Source organism: Lepidochelys kempii, chromosome 2 (genome assembly GCF_965140265.1).
Source record: "Lepidochelys kempii isolate rLepKem1 chromosome 2, rLepKem1.hap2, whole genome shotgun sequence".
NCBI lineage: Eukaryota > Metazoa > Chordata > Testudines > Cheloniidae > Lepidochelys > Lepidochelys kempii.
The window spans coordinates 61,605,305-61,621,911 of NC_133257.1; the positions used below are offsets into that span (position 1 = coordinate 61,605,305).

The 16,607-nt window shown below is 45.9% G+C and overlaps 4 non-coding genes across 4 annotated transcripts; all 4 read right to left on the bottom strand.

Annotated features, from left to right (window-relative positions):
- Nucleotides 1-9,083: 9,083 nt before the first annotated feature.
- Nucleotides 9,084-9,173, bottom strand: TRNAY-GUA (transfer RNA tyrosine (anticodon GUA)). Its single transcript is given in 2 exon segments — nt 9,084-9,119; nt 9,137-9,173. It is a non-coding gene; the product is annotated as a tRNA-Tyr (tRNA).
- A 1,924-nt stretch (nt 9,174-11,097) lies between these two features.
- Nucleotides 11,098-11,187, bottom strand: TRNAY-GUA (transfer RNA tyrosine (anticodon GUA)). Its single transcript is given in 2 exon segments — nt 11,098-11,133; nt 11,151-11,187. It is a non-coding gene; the product is annotated as a tRNA-Tyr (tRNA).
- Nucleotides 11,188-13,116: 1,929 nt separating this feature from the next.
- TRNAY-GUA (transfer RNA tyrosine (anticodon GUA)) lies at nt 13,117-13,206 on the bottom strand. Its single transcript is given in 2 exon segments — nt 13,117-13,152; nt 13,170-13,206. It is a non-coding gene; the product is annotated as a tRNA-Tyr (tRNA).
- Nucleotides 13,207-13,951: 745 nt separating this feature from the next.
- Nucleotides 13,952-14,024, bottom strand: TRNAA-AGC (transfer RNA alanine (anticodon AGC)). Its single transcript has one exon. It is a non-coding gene; the product is annotated as a tRNA-Ala (tRNA).
- Between the last annotated feature and the right edge of the window lie 2,583 nt (nt 14,025-16,607).

Sequence of the window (16,607 nt, forward strand, 5' to 3'; positions counted from 1 at the left end):
CAGTCATAGGATATTAAAAATTGTAAATTTCATGATTTCAGCTCTTTAAATCTGAAATTTCATGGTGTTGTAATTGTAGAGGTCTTGACCCAAAAAGGAATTGTGGGTGGGCCGCAAGGTTATTCTAGGGGAGGTTGCAGTACTGCTACTCTTCTGTGCCGCTGTTGGCATCAGTGCTGCCTTCAGAGCTGGGTAGCTGGAGAGCAGTGGCTGCTGGCCAGGAGCCTAGCTCTGAAGGCAGAGCCACTGTCAGCAGCAGCACAGAAGTAAGGATGGCATGGGTTTGCCACCCTTACTTCTGCACTACTGCTGGTAGGGTGCTGACTTCAGAGCTAGGCGCCCGACCAACAGCAGCCACTCTCCAGCCACCCAGCTCTGAAGGCAGCACAGAAGTGAGGGTGGCAATATCACGACACCCCTAAAATAACCTTGTGACCCCCCTGCAACTTCCTTTTGGGTCAGGACCCCCAATTTGAGAAACGCTGGTTTCCCCCATATAATCTGTGTAATACAGGGTAAAAGCACACACAAGACCAGATTTCACGGGGGAGGCCAGATTTCGCTGTTTGTGACGCATTTTTCATGGCCGTGAATTTGGTAGGGCCCTATTTATAAAACAATGTCTAGGTATTTCATATTTTGAACAGCCACAATATTGCACAATAGGATAATAAATTCAAGTACAGTGCAGCCTCTTGCAAATAAACAACCGAGGTAGAACACAAAACTTGCAGTGATTCTGGGTAAGAATGTGGTATTTGAAGTCTGCAAAAGTAAGATTTTCAGAAACTTGTATGTTGATGAGGTACAGATGTAGGAATCATGTATGTATAGGAATGAATTTATGTTGCTGATGTCTGCACTATATCTAAATATATAAATTGAATTGAAAATGGACTGTTCAGCTTTCAAATTTTCTTTCTATATTCCTGGATTATTTTAGAGTTAAACTGCAAAGACAACATTTGTGAGCAATATATATATGGTCTCTGGGATAATTAGTTACATAAAGCAGCAGTACCACTATTATTAATTCTCAGATTTCATATTCATAGCAAAATACTTAAGGTTATGGACTTTAGCTCTGAAGTTCCACAATAATGGTTGTATCAACTACTCAGTATATTTACCCATCACTAATTTCTGAAGTGATTTAGACTGGCAATACTTTGTCAGTCAGTGATTGCAAACAGCATTTAGCAAAACTGAAAACATGCTTGCTTAGATATTCAGGATACAAAGGCCAGATTTTCAAAAGGACTCTTCAGCCAGCATCTTCCTTTTACACAACTAACTAAAGTAGCCAGATTTTCAAAGTCCACAGCTCCCTTTAACAGCAAAGAAAGCTGCTGCGTTCTAAGCATTTCTGAAAATCCTAGTCACTTAATTTGGGTTTCTATTAGAAGCAGAGTTCTTTTGAAAATCTAGCCCCAGTTGGGCATACCGAGCATTCTGGAAAATTGATCCTTATATATTTGCAATGTAAAAGTTACAAGAAATGTTCTGCTCCACAAAACTGTCTGCACCCACATTAGCTTCTGATATGATTGGTTTATTTTGTTTGCCTAAATTAAATCCTAATCCTGCAACACTTGCTCATGCAAGTAATTATTTATGCAAGCAGTTTAGCTGAATATTGATGTCAGTGGGTATTTTGTATGAGTAAGTAGTCCAGAATAAGGAGGGAATCTCTATTTAAAAGTTTTATTATCTCCATCCATTCTTTATTTTTTTTATTTTATGTATTATTAAAAAACCTCTTTCTGGTTATCAGAAGTTACCAAAGATACTTCCAAAGTAAAAAGAATGCATTTCTGTTAAGGAGATGTAAATGAATTATGTTGACATGTTAATCAGTGTTTAATCTACATGGTTCAAAAAGCTCTAGTGAACATAATAAATTAACAATGGTTAATATTTGTTCCTCTTCCTCCCTTTTGGCAAAGCTCATGTGACTTGTTCATTTTAGATTACCCTGTTAAAGTCCGGGTACATTTCTTTGTAGTTAAGTATATTATTTATTTGTAGGGCAATAGCACGCAAGCCCCAGTCAGAATTGGGGTCATACTGTGCTAAGATATATAGAAACTCAAAAATTGATTTGTTGTTTATCTGAAATATAAATATACTACAAAAACAACTTGAAGCTACATCCATTTTGAGGGTACAAGTGCTTAAAAGAAGGAAATGGCTAAAATATGGTGTGATAAGTGATTGCACTTAGGATTTTTTTGTGCCAAGACTTATGGAACAACTGACATCAGGGAGTCTCCAGTTAGCTAGGCAATGTGCATATTTATTTTGGAGTTAACAGCAATTACACTAAACTATTTAATGACTTAACAACATGATATTTTTCCTTAAGGACTCATTTTTTATTAACTACAGTGGTACTTTTCACAGCCTGGGAGTCATATCCATGAGGAAATGTTTGCCATGAGAGTTAAGTTTTGACCCTCTTGTGAAATGTTAAGGGTGTGAAATATTTGCTGTGACATTTGGTTTGTTTTTTGTTACAAAAAATTGCTTAGTGGAAGCCTTTCTGAAAACTGTAGATGTCTGGCAAGCTGTATGGTCCAGCAGCTAGGTTGTGGGACTAGGCCTTAAGAGCCCTGGGTTCTAGTCCGGACTTCTCCTAGGAATCAACTGGGTGACCTTGTGCAAGGCATTTTTTGCACCTGTTTTCTTGTCTGTAAAATAAAGATATGATCCTTACCTGCTGAGAACTATAGATGAAAAGCGCTATATAAGCTTTATATAAGTGCTAAGTATTATCATTATTATTAGTGGATGTCATCTCAAATTTGTCAGACACTGCCATACTATCCAACAAGTATTGGTAATACTAATAACAAAGAACATTTACTCTTATTTTTTGCCTCAGTTTGTTTAGATCATCATGGATAGGAAATGCTTAAGCCCTTTGAGAGGATTATATATATTATTTTAGGAACTTGAATTTTTTACTGAAACTTGCATTCAATTCCTATGTAATTCATCTATCATTTCCTCTGTGAATTTCTCTGTTTATTTTAGACCCAGTTACCTTAGGGCTTGTGTATAACTGCAATGGCATGACTTTTATTAAAAAGGAAATTAATTTATATGCCTGCATCTGAGGACGCACAATCTTTAGTAATTACAACCATCTGAATTTTTTTCCCCACTGTTGAAGACAATCTGCCTTCATTTGAGATAACATTTGTGTCTGGAATAAAGCACATATTGTTTTGTTTTCTAAAGGAGATAGTTTGTTGTACGGTAGATGCTTGAAATTCGTGAGGAAAGCTGGGAGTATTGAAATGGCAGATATGTTTCAAAAGTGCAATGAATGTGTTAATTGTGTTGGTATTTTGAACCTCATGATGCACATTCCAGATTAGCAGTACTTTATACCATACTACCATGGGACATCTTAATTTTCAACTCTTAAAAATATTGTTATTGCAACCAGCTAAGGCTGCACAATTGCAGCACTTAAAGTACTAGAATTATCTATGTAAAATATCAGCTAGCCTTAATTGATAAATGCATTTGAAAAAGTCACATTTTTCTATAAACGTAAATCAATCTTAAAAAAATCATTATTCGTGTAAGTGTATATAACTTCCCTCTCTGTGGGAAGCATTTTAACAATTTTCTCAGATAATATGTACACGCACACACACACATAGTGTTGGCAAAATAATCTTGCAGTACCCGTACATGTTGTTATGGTTGCTGAATGACAGCTGTGTGTAATATTTTAACATTTTTCTTTTCTTGGTTTACATATGTCAAACTGTTAAAATGTCTTATTGGAAAATAAAAGAAGAATTAGAAAAGTTAGAAATACCTCCATTGTTTCTCTCGCACTCTGTATTTCTTAAGTCATATAACACTGGTGAAAATTTAAATTTATTTTTTATGATAAAACTCTTTCTTTACCCAATTTTAACCTCAGCTCGGTTATTATAGGAACTTCTGATCATGATCACTATAGTGAAGGTTGCAAAATAGCTTCCATTCTGATCTTCTGTTTTCTCTTTCTCACAAGTTTCTAAAATATTTATTTTCTGTGGTAAAATTTTCCAAAATTGATCTTTTCTTGGAGGTGAACTTTTATCCTTTGTTTTGAATGTTTCACAGCACAGATAGCCTTTCTTTTTCCCCCCTTACCTCTCTTGTTCACACACACACACACACACACACACAATGGGAATTCACTAAATTTGCATCCCCACCACCCAGAGGGGACAGTACTGGTCCTTAAATCCCAATCCTGCAGTTGATAAGGTGTGGGTGGACTGCTGCTCCTATCTAGAGTCAAAGGGGCTCTGTGTGGAAGGAGTAGTCTACTAGCATGCAGTTAATTGCAGGATCAGAAGCAGCTGATAAAAATGTACTGAAATATATGTACCTAGATAGGGATGAGTGTGGAATGTAAAATACTTGCATGCTAGCTAAGGGCTGTGTATAAAGAATAGCTATTCCGCTTTAAATTCACACCGTGCCTCATTCCAGAATAAATGTCATGTGTAGACAAGCCTTTAGTAATTTGGGAGAAGATCTGTCTAATAAAAATGCCATATTTGACTAATTCTAGTTCTATTTTTAAAATATCAAGTATAGTAAAATGTCTGAGGTATATCTCTCTACATAGGTTTAATTAATATGGTATGTCATCTGGCCTATATTGTTTTGGGAACATTCCACTGCCCTCCAAATATATATTGTGACAAAGTTCCTCCTCTACCTTGGTGGGTCTTGTACTTATTGGCGGATTTGCTCGCCTTGGAGCTTCACGGCAGCCCTCAGTTTGGCTGTTTTTGTGAACCCACAGTTCAGGTCAGCTCCTCCTGTGTCTGACCAGGAGTTGGGAGGTTTGGGGGGAACCCGGGCTCACCTCTACTCGGGGTTCCAGCCCAGGGCCCTGTGGAATGCAGCTGTCTAGAGTGCCTCCTGGAACAGCTGCGGGACAGCTACAACTCCCTGGGCTACTTCCCCATGGTCTCCTCCCAACACCTTCTTTATCCTCACCATAGGACCTTCCTCCTGGTGTCTGATAATGCTTGTACTCCTCAGTCCTCCAACAGTATGCGTTCTTGCTCCCAGCTCCTTACCACCACAAACTGAAGTGAGCTCCTTTTTAAACCCAGGTGCCCTGATTAGCCTGCCTTAATTGATTCTAGCAGCTTCTTGATTGGCTGCAGGTGTTCTAATCAGCCTGTCTTAATTGTCTCCAGAAGGTTACTGATTGTTCTGGAACCTTCCCTGTTACCGTACCCAGGGGAAAGGGACCTACTTAATCTGGGGCTAATATATCTGCCTTCTATCACTCTCCGGTAGCCATCTGGCATGACCCTGTCACAATATAAATAAAATTTAAATCTATGATTTAATTTTTATCACTGAAAATGAATTAATCTGTCATATGTGTTTTTAAACTGGATTAAATGAAGTAACTACAATGCTGGTCCTATTTTACATAGATGTCTCACTCTCCAGGAGAAATAGGAAAGCATGTGTATTGTTTAATGATCAGGAAAATTTTTAAACGTTACAGAATAAAAAGTTTGAAAACTGATCTTTAAAAAGTTTAACCACATTTTCCTTCTAGCTTTTTAAAATATTTAAGCTTCACTTCATAACGTCCCTCTTTGTGGGAAGTGTTTTAACAATTTTCTCAAAAAAATCTAGGTTCTTATCAGTTATGTAACAATTATAGTTGGGATGTTTTTAAAATACATCTGTTCAGTTCAGAAATGAAATCATGCAAAATGTATCCTCATGTTTATAAAAGAGAGATTCTCAAGGTGTTTAATGTACTTAGAAAATGACTTTCAGTTAAAAGATACAGGCTAGAACTGTAAGAAATCCAGCCCTTGATGTTTTTAAACTATATTTCCAAATGATTTCTTGAAGACAAGGACTTCATTACTCTGCCAAATTTCTGCTACACTGGAGAGTACGCAGATGACTGTTTAATGCTCTGTGCCACCAGACAAGAATCTTATTTCAAATCTTAATGAACAAATATTTTCTCTTAAACCTCTCAGCTATTTTTAAAAATTAGATTAGTAACAGACAGCTTTAGACACCTGCAAAACCTGTAGCCATAAGGGGGGCAAGCTAAATACAAAATTAACTTTCATAATATTTTTTGGAAAAGAAAATTTTCCCAGAACAGGCACCTCCAGGGCACACTCAGTTTGGATTCCACACTAAATTGCAGGAATAAGGTCATCTTGTGGTATAGTCTTGGTCACTTGCAAGGCGGATACAGGAAATTCCAGGTTTGAAGGATGGGAAGGTTTTAGGCTTTGCTCCCACTTCTAAGAAATGTTAAAAGGCAAGGCCTACACATTAAGTAAATATAGGTGCAGTTATACACTTAAAAGAAAAACTAGGTCCTAAGCCTGCTCCCACTGAAAATGAGTTTTGCCATTGACTTCAATGGAAAGAAGTTTGGGCCTTTAGGGGAAAAAAAAAAACACTTTTCTGTTAAAATCTTCCAGGATACTGAGAGAAAGTTACAATGAAGACAATTCCTACGGCTGGAAGAGATCCTGCTCCCAAAATGACATGCTTTTACTCCCCAGTCTAGCAAAACAGCTAAGCACCTATGCAGGGGTGGCAGGTTTGTAGAAATGTTGGTGGTGCCCAGAACCCACCCACTCCCCAAACTCCGCCCCCACCTCCCTAAGGCTCTGGGAGGGAGTTTGGGTGCTGGGAGGAGGTCTGGGGTGCAGGCTCTGGGAGGAAGTTTGGGTGCTGGGTGCAAGCTCTGGTCTGGGGCAGGGGTGCAGAAGGGGATGAGGGGTGCAGGGTCTGAGACAGAGTTTGGGTGTAGGCTTTGGGCTGGGGCAAGGGGGTGAGGGGTGCAGGCTCTGGGACGGCATTTGGGTGCAAGCTCGGGGCTGGGGGTGGGGGTGTATTCAAGCCTAAGTTAAGACTGGGAGTAGTTGAGTCATTATACTAGGTAAAACTATTTCCCCTTGTTTATATTCTCCCCCCCCCACACACACTGTTCCTCAGACGTTCTTGTTAACTCCTGGAAATGTGCTGGAAATGGCCCACCTTGATTATCACTTCAAAAGGTTTTCTCTTCCCCCACCCCACTCTCCTGCTGGTAATAGCTCATCTTAAGTGATCGCTCTCCTTACAATGTGTATTTTTCCATGGTCTGTGTGTATATAAATCTCCTCACTGTTTTTTCCACGGTATGCATCCGATCAAGTGAGCTGTAGCTCACGAAAGCTTATGCTCAAATAAATTGGTTAGTCTCTAAGGTGCCACAAGTACTCCTTTTCTTTTTGCGAATACAGACTAGCACGGCTGCTACTCTGATACTCACACAGAGAGAGAGACTCAAAGCGATACTTTGTAACAACAGAAACAGCACACAGAGACTCCCCGCCCTTTCGTTGTATTTATCTCGCTTTGTTAACAATTGTGATTAAAATAGAGATAGAGGAGTATGTGGATGGATGCTTGGTGTGGATAATAACTGAATGATCACGGAAGTGCCAGCCTAAGAATCCAGTGTTGATCGGCCGAAGAAGGCATCAAGTAGAAACAAGCAGAGGACTCCCAGAGGGCAGCCTGGAATCCACCCAACAGCCTCAAGGATGGGAGAATCGAAGAGCAAGATAACATCTGGCAGCATGGAGCCGTCAGGAGGGTGCCATGTGCTGATTGATTCAGCAACAGCATGATGAAGCAATTCCCACAGACTGGTATAGGAATAAATTCCTCTAAAAATGGACTCTAGAAACTGAGAACTTTGGGGCCTGATTCTGCAAACCAACTTCCAGGAGCATCAGATTAGCATCTGACAAGGCCCTGTTCCCTCCTCGTGTCCAGGCCACCTGGCCAATAGCTTGGCAAGAACAACTCTAAGCCTGTGTATATAATGTCTTCTGCAGTTTCCACAGTATGCATCCGATGAAGTGAGCTGTAGCTCACGAAAGCTCATGCTCAAATAAATTGGTTAGTCTCTAAGGTGCCACAAGTACTCTTTTTCTTTTTGCGAATACAGACTAACACGGCTGTTACTCTGAAACTCTAAGCCTGGTAACTATGATAACAAACTTGCAGAACCTGTGTGTGTGTATGAATGAATGTGTGAATAAATATGAAATTGAATGGAATGTTATAGCTATAACTAACTGCTTACTATGATACTTTCTGCATTCACAATAAATGTGGCATTTTGCCTTTTCCCCTTTAATAAGATCCTGCTGGTTTTTATTAAGGAACAGGGATCTCCTCTTCGCTTAATAACTCCTGCCTCTGTGAGATGCGGTAGCTATGTTGGTAGGAGATGATCAGGTGTGTGGTCAACTCACACGCCTCAGTAACATAAATTATACTGAAGTAACCAGTAGTGTAGAAAAAGTCTCTGGATATTTTCCTGAGCTGAAGAAGAGCTCAATGTAAGATCTTCTCTCTTTCACCAATAAAAGCTTCTCAGTTTGTCAAATAAAAGACACAACCTAGTCTCTCGAAGAACCTGTGTAGTGCTATTCACTTACATGGGATTACTGATATGCTCAAGAGCTTAACTGGAAATTCATCAAGATACTAAGGGATCCTTGCTCTATCACTGAAAAATTCACCAGAGGAAAAGACCTTTAAGAAATATAAGCTCTTTCAACAGGGAACCCTTGAGCCGGAAGGCCAAACGAAACTCAGCGACTAAAGAGCCTTTCCACCCTTCTTTCCCTCCTCCCTGCCAGCAGAAACTAAATTGCCGCGGCACTTCTGTCCTATGCAAAAAAACCCGGAGGACACAGCTACGGCCGGTCTATTTTATGACAAAGGCACCCCGCTACCAGGGTGATAAATGGCACTTCTGAAGATTGAGATCCATAGCTAGATGTCTACGTTGTGAGTGCAGGAGAGCGAAGAAAAAGGAATTCAGCCTATAAAGGCGTAAACTGTGGCCTAGGTACTTGGAAGCAGGTGTGGTAGGTGAAAGTAGTGGCAAGTGGTGCTTTAAATGCAGCCGACCTCCAGAGGCCAGTCTCGCACAAATGCAGTAAAACGTGGCAGCGGCCAGAGCGGGAGCTCTAAAGAAGAGTGTGGAACCAAAAGCTCACTCCTTCGAGCCGGAGTCGAACCAGCGACCTAAGGATTCCCAGGGGTATTAAGCCTACAGTCCTCCGCTCTACCAGCTGAGCTATCGAAGGAAGACAGGTGCATAGGGCCCCGAGTGACTCAAGGTGTCAGGCAGAAGTGCCACTGGCACTAACTGATAATTATAGGCTTGCCTCTGCCCAGCCCTTGAAAAGAATAAGTGACACACACCTATCCCTTCATCCTCCCGGCTGCCGGGTCGCCGCCTACTCTACCCTCAATTCACCCAACGGCAAGGCCGCACACACATAGCGCTCAAAGGCTCCCTAACAGGCATGGCACGAAGACAATGCTGCAAGGTAAGAACGGAACGCCAGGGGGTGCAACGCTAGCATCCTACCACAGGGGACCCGGGAGTGTCTCAAGCACGCGCAGCACAATGTTGGGACCCCAGCCCTGATTCCCACCCAGAACAGGGATGGTGGTGCAATGGAAAACATGTTCGCAGCCTCCTGCCTGGCTTGAAAGGGGCCTTTTAAAACACAACATTTTCTCCGTCCATTCCCCTTCCCCTTCATCAATAATTGACACATTCCCGCTCGTACCCTTTCACACCCGACTCCACCTCCCGCGCCTACCTCAGGAAAAAAAAACACAAAGAGACTGGCAAAAGGAAAGAACTGAGACACACACTCTCCTGAAAGACACGCTGCCCCTTTTGCTGCCTCAGGACAAAAGGCTTACTGCAACGCTCCTTTCTGCACAGACACAAACCCTGTGATGTGGGTGCAAACGGGTGGGGATGGAAAAAAGAGAAAGATGGGAGAGGAAGTGCAGCAGCAGCAGCCACCGCTGCCTGGAGAATGCGGGCATTGATCCCGCTACCTCTCGCATGCTAAGCGAGTGCTCTACCCTTTGAGCTAATTCCCCACACTCTCACAAGTAGACCCCGCCCCCTCCGCCACGCACTGTCAACTCAGCGTACACCCCATCTAGGGATCTCTTCACACCGCAAAACAAACTACCTTTATGCTTGCACACCACCTTGGAAAGGACCTCCACCCAACAAGGACACGTGATATAGCAAAGCCCGCTGCTCCCCTTTCTTGTCTTTCAACAAAATAGACCTTTCCAGAGACCATCAGAGAAACTCACACACGCCCAGGCCTTGCCCTCCCACACATACCGAACGCCTCTGTTCGTGACAAGAAGAGCAAAAACTGCAAAGTAAAGGCGACGAGTTGCCTCCCTGGCCGCCTATTCGCTGCACAGGCCAAGGACAGCAAAGCATCAGATTACCTACGGATAGCCCGGCAGCTCCTTGCCAGATATTCCACCAGATTGGGCTTCTAGCAATTCTCTGCCAGAAGCCTTTGCAATCGCGGTTGCCCAAAGACATCCCAGCTCGACAAATGTCATGGACAAAAGCCCAAAACGGAAAGAAATGGGACCGCTCCCTCGCACTACTCTACAAACTGAGCTCTGTGATGCCGAGAAAAGATGGACAAAGAGAGAGCAAACCACTGAAAGGCACACATTGCTACAACGTTGAGCATAATAGCCCGCCGTCCGCAGCGCACACAATAGGTTGAGCCTGAAGGACAAGGGACTCTCAGCGACTAAAGGGCCTTTCCTTTTCCCCCTACGTTCCTCTCCTCCCCGCCACCAGAAACCACGTTTCTGCGACACCTCTGCCCCAGGCAAAAACCCCGAAGACAGCTTGGGGACACAGCTACAGCCGGTCTATTTTATGACAAAGGCGCCCCGCTACCAGGGTGATGAATGGCACTTCTGAAGCCTGAGATCCATAGCTAGATGTCTACGTTGTGAGTGCGGGAGGGCGAAAAAAAGGAACTCAGCCTATAAAGGCGTAAACTGTGGCCTAGGTACTTGGAAGCAGGTGTGGTAGGTGAAAGAAGTGGCAAGTGGTGCTTTAAATGCAGCCGACCTCCAGAGGCCAGTCTCGCACGAATGCAGTAAAACGTGGCAGCGGCCAGAGCGGGAGCTCTAAAGAAGAGCGTGGAATCAAAAGCTCACTCCTTCGAGCCGGAGTCGAACCAGCGACCTAAGGATTCCCAGGGGTATTAAGCCTACAGTCCTCCGCTCTACCAGCTGAGCTATCGAAGGAAGACAGGTGCATAGGGCCCCGAGTGACTCAAGGTGTCAGGCAGAAGTGCCACTGGCACTAACTGATAATTATAGGCTTGCCTCTGCCCAGCCCTTGAAAAGAATAAGCGACACACACCTATCCCTTCATCCTCCCGGCTGCCGGGTCGCCGCCTACTCTACCCTCAATTCACCCAACGGCAAGGCCGCACACACATAGCGCTCAAAGGCTCCCTAACAGGCATGGCACGAAGACAATGCCGCAAGGTAAGAACGGAACGCCAGGGGGTGCAACGCTAGCATCCTACCACAGGGGACCCGGGAGTGTCTCAAGCACGCGCAGCACAATGTTGGGACCCCAGCCCTGATTCCCACCCAGAACAGGGACGGTGGTGCAATGGAAAACATGTTCGCAGCCTCCTGCCTGGCTTGAAAGGGGCCTTTTAAAACACAACATTTTCTCCGTCCATTCCCCTTCCCCTTCGTCAATAATTGACACATTCCCGCTCGTACCCTTTCACACCCGACTCCACCTCCCGCGCCTACCTCAGGAAAAAAAAAACACAAAGAGACTGGCAAAAGGAAAGAACTGAGACACACACTCTCCTGAAAGACACGCTGCCCCTTTTGCTGCCTCAGGACAAAAGGCTTACTGCAACGCTCCTTTCTGCACAGACACAAACCCTGTGATGTGGGTGCAAACGGGTGGGGATGGAAAAAAGAGAAAGATGGGAGAGGAAGTGCAGCAGCAGCAGCAGCCACCGCTGCCTGGAGAATGCGGGCATTGATCCCGCTACCTCTTGCATGCTAAGCGAGCGCTCTACCGTTTGAGCTAATTCCCCACACTCTCACAAGGAGACCCCGCCCCGTCCGCCACGCACTGTCAACTCAGCGTACACCCCATCTAGGGATCTCTTCACACCGCAAAACAAACTACCTTTATGCTTGCACACCACCTTGGAAAGGACCTCCACCCAACAAGGACACGTGATATAGCAAAGCACGCTGCTCCCCTTTCTTGTCTTTCAACAAAATAGACCTTTCCAGAGACCATCAGAGAAACTCACACACGCCCAGGCCTTGCCCTCCCACACATACCGAACGCCTCTGTTCGTGACAAGAAGAGCAAAAACTGCAAAGTAAAGGCGACGAGTTGCCTCCCTGGCCGCCTATTCGCTGCACAGGCCAAGGACAGCAAAGCATCAGATTACCTACGGATAGCCCGGCAGCTCCTTGCCAGATATTCCACCAGATTGGGCTTCTAGCAATTCTCTGCCAGAAGCCTTTGCAATCGCGGTTGCCCAAAGACATCCCAGCTCGACAAATGTCATGGACAAAAGCCCAAAACGGAAAGAAATGGGACCGCTCCCTCGCACTACTCTACAAACTGAGCTCTGTGATGCCGAGAAAAGATGGACAAAGAGAGAGCAAACCACTGAAAGGCACACATTGCTACAACGTTGAGCATAATAGCCCGCCGTCCGCAGCGCACACAATAGGTTGAGCCTGAAGGACAAGGGACTCTCAGCGACTAAAGGGCCTTTCCTTTTCCCCCTACGTTCCTCTCCTCCCCGCCACCAGAAACCACGTTTCTGCGACACCTCTGCCCCAGGCAAAAAACCCCGAAGACAGCTTGGGGACACAGCTACAGCCGGTCTATTTTATGACAAAGGCGCCCCGCTACCAGGGTGATGAATGGCACTTCTGAAGCCTGAGATCCATAGCTAGATGACTACGTTGTGAGTGCGGGAGGGCGAAAAAAAGGAACTCAGCCTATAAAGGCGTAAACTGTGGCCTAGGTACTTGGAAGCAGGTGTGGTAGGTGAAAGAAGTGGCAAGTGGTGCTTTAAATGCAGCCGACCTCCAGAGGCCAGTCTCGCACGAATGCAGTAAAACGTGGCAGCGGCCAGAGCGGGAGCTCTAAAGAAGAGTGTGGAACCAAAAGCTCACTCCTTCGAGCCGGAGTCGAACCAGCGACCTAAGGATTCCCAGGGGTATTAAGCCTACAGTCCTCCGCTCTACCAGCTGAGCTATCGAAGGAAGACAGGTGCATAGGGCCCCGAGTGACTCAAGGTGTCAGGCAGAAGTGCCACTGGCACTAACTGATAATTATAGGCTTGCCTCTGCCCAGCCCTTGAAAAGAATAAGCGACACACACCTATCTCTTCATCCTCCCGGCTGCCGGGTCGCCGCCTACTCTACCCTCAATTCACCCAACGGCAAGGCCGCACACACATAGCGCTCAAAGGCTCCCTAACAGGCATGGCACGAAGACAATGCCGCAAGGTAAGAACGGAACGCCAGGGGGCGCAACGCTAGCATCCTACCACAGGGGACCCGGGAGTGTCTCAAGCACGCGCAGCACAATGTTGGGACCCCAGCCCTGATTCCCACCCAGAACAGGGACGGTGGTGCAATGGAAAACATGTTCGCAGCCTCCTGCCTGGCTTGAAAGGGGCCTTTTAAAACACAACATTTTCTCCGTCCATTCCCCTTCCCCTTCGTCAATAATTGACACATTCCTGCTCGTACCCTTTCACACCCGACTCCACCTCCCGCGCCTACCTCAGGAAAAAAAAAACACAAAGAGACTGGCAAAAGGAAAGAACTGAGACACACACTCTCCTGAAAGAGAGGCTGCCCCTTTTGCTGCCTCAGGACAAAAGGCTTACTGCAACGCTCCTTTCTGCACAGACACAAACCCTGTGATGTGGGTGCAAACGGGTGGGGATGGAAAAAAGAGAAAGATGGGAGAGGAAGTGCAGCAGCAGCAGCCACCGCCGCCTGGAGAATGCGGGCATTGATCCCGCTACCTCTCGCATGCTAAGCGAGCGCTCTACCGTTTGAGCTAATTCCCCACACAATCACAAGGAGACCCCGCCCCGTCCGCCACGCACTGTCAACTCAGCGTACACCCCATCTAGGGATCTCTTCACACCGCAAAACAAACTACCTTTATGCTTGCACACCACCTTGGAAAGGACCTCCACCCAACAAGGACACGTGATATAGCAAAGCACGCTGCTCCCCTTTCTTGCCTTTCAACAAAATAGACCTTTCCAGAGACCATCGGAGAAACTCACACACGCCCAGGCCTTGCCCTCCCACACATACCGAACGCCTCTGTTCGTGACAAGAAGAGCAAAAACTGCAAAGTAAAGGCGACGAGTTGCCTCCCTGCGCGCCTATTTGCCGCACAGGCCAAGGACAGCAAAGCTTCAGATTACCTACGGTTAGTCCGGCAGCTCCTTGCCAGAAATTAGTATAATTACAGTTAGTTAGATAAGTAGTGAAAGGATCATTTAACTCCTCTCGTTACCAGTGGGGATAGTTATGTTTTTTCTTGTCAGGGTATGCCTGTCTTGCCAGGTTTCAAATGTTGCCTCTCCTGCCAAGAGGCCTTACCTGTAAGCGACGGCATTCTAAGTGTGTCCATTGCTTGGAAGAGTTCTCGTTTTCCAGATGTGCAACTTCTGCTGGGCTCTCTGATAGTGTAAGAATTCTTCTCCTCCATTTTGTGCCCCTGTCTTGTCTCTCTGGAACTGGCATGAGTCATTTTACCAGAGAAAAACTGCACGACATTTACCCTTGGATGTTGTAAGGCACATGACCAGAGCTGAGAGTAAAATGAGGTCTGGCCATGAAGTATCTCTGGGCTGAGCTTGCCCAATAGTAAAAATTATATAAAATGAGGTATTGTCACGAAGAAAATGTCCTGGAGCATGAGTAGTAAGGTCAGATGAGGTAATCTTGGTTCTAAAGCAAAAAACAGTTTAAGCAAGCATGTGCAGAATGAGATAATGTATGACAATGAGCATGTGCAGTACAAAAAGTAAAAGGGTGACAGAAAAGTTCAAACAGCCTCAGCCTTAACTGGCTTTGGCCAGCTCAGGGCTGTTTCCATTGGTTACCAAAATGAGGTAATATTTGGTAGTGAGTATTGTCAGTATGAAAGGTGAAAGGTTAGCTAAGTAGATGAATCAAGCTTGCTCAATAGAGGTCTGATGGCCAATTGAACAGTGTATAAATTAGTAAGTTATACTCCTGGGGGAATTTTCCACCACCGTGCGCACGCCTAATTTATGTGCAGCGCATATTTTTATTTTTTTCCACAGAAAATAACTTATGCTGGAAAGTGCTGAAGTTCTGCCTTTTGCCCACTGTGGAGGGTGCTGTGGTGCTAGAGCAGGGCAGCTGCTCCCAGCCATCCCCAGCTACCATAGGAAAGAGAAAGAGCTTGCAGCACCGCCTTCACAGTGCCTGTTGGGCCAGGTCATGAGACAGATAGTATGGGGCACATGGGGCTGCTGGGAATCACAGACAGGGGTTCATAAGCGCTCGTGGGGGAGGACAGACTGGAGCAAGGGTTGAATTGGAGTGGACGTGCAGGGCCACAGGGGGGAAGAGTCTGATTGGGGGGCACAGAGACACATGGGGACAGGGGGAGGCAGTGTCTGAGTGAGGGTGGAGGGACACATGTGGACGGGGGGTGCAAGGACACATGAGGACAAGGGCAGATATGCTTTACTGAATTGGAGAGGCTAGGGGTCAGCCACAGTCTGCATGGGGGAAGCTCCCTGATAGCACTGCCAGATTAACGCATAAACTAACTAAGCTACGGTTTAGGGCAGGGGTGGGCAAACTATGGCCCAACCCTCTTTCAATCTGGCCCATGGGATTGCCAGCCCGGTGGTGCAGCGGTGCTAAGGCAGGCTCCCTGGCTGCCCTGGCCCAACACTGCTCCCGGAAGCGGCTGGCACCACATCCCTGCGGCCCATGGCGGTGGGGGCAGAGGGCTCCGTGCACTGCCCTTGCCTGTAGGCACCGCCCCCTCCAGCTCCCATTGGCCGGGAACAGGGAACCACGGGCAATGGGAGCTTTGGGGGTGGTACACACAGGCCTCCCCCACCCCAGTCCCAGGAGCTACTGCCAGACATGCCTGCCTTAGACCTGCTGCATGCCACTACCACCCTGGAACCGCTCGAGGTATGCAGCACTGGGCTAGAGCCCGCACTCTGAACCCCTCCTGCACCCAGCACCCCAGCCCGCTGCCCTGAGCCTCCTCCCACACTCCGCACCACTTCTGCACCCCAACCCCATGCCCTGAGCCCCCTTCCACACCCTGCACCCCTTCTGCACCCCAACCCCTTGCCCTGAGCCCCTTCTTACACACTGCACCTCCTCCCAAACCCCACACTCCCTCCTGCACCCCAAGCCCCTGCCCCAGCCCTACATTCATGGCCCTGCATACAATTTCCCTACCCAGATGTGGGTAAAAAGTTACCAGATGTGGGTAAAAGATGTGGCCTTTTTCTCAGGCCAAAAAGTTTGCCCACCCTGGCTTAGGGCCTCACAATATGAGGGGTCTCTAAAAAAGAAAAAACTGACTCCATTTCAGATTTTATCAAAATCAGTTGATAAATAAAGGAAATATGGGAAAA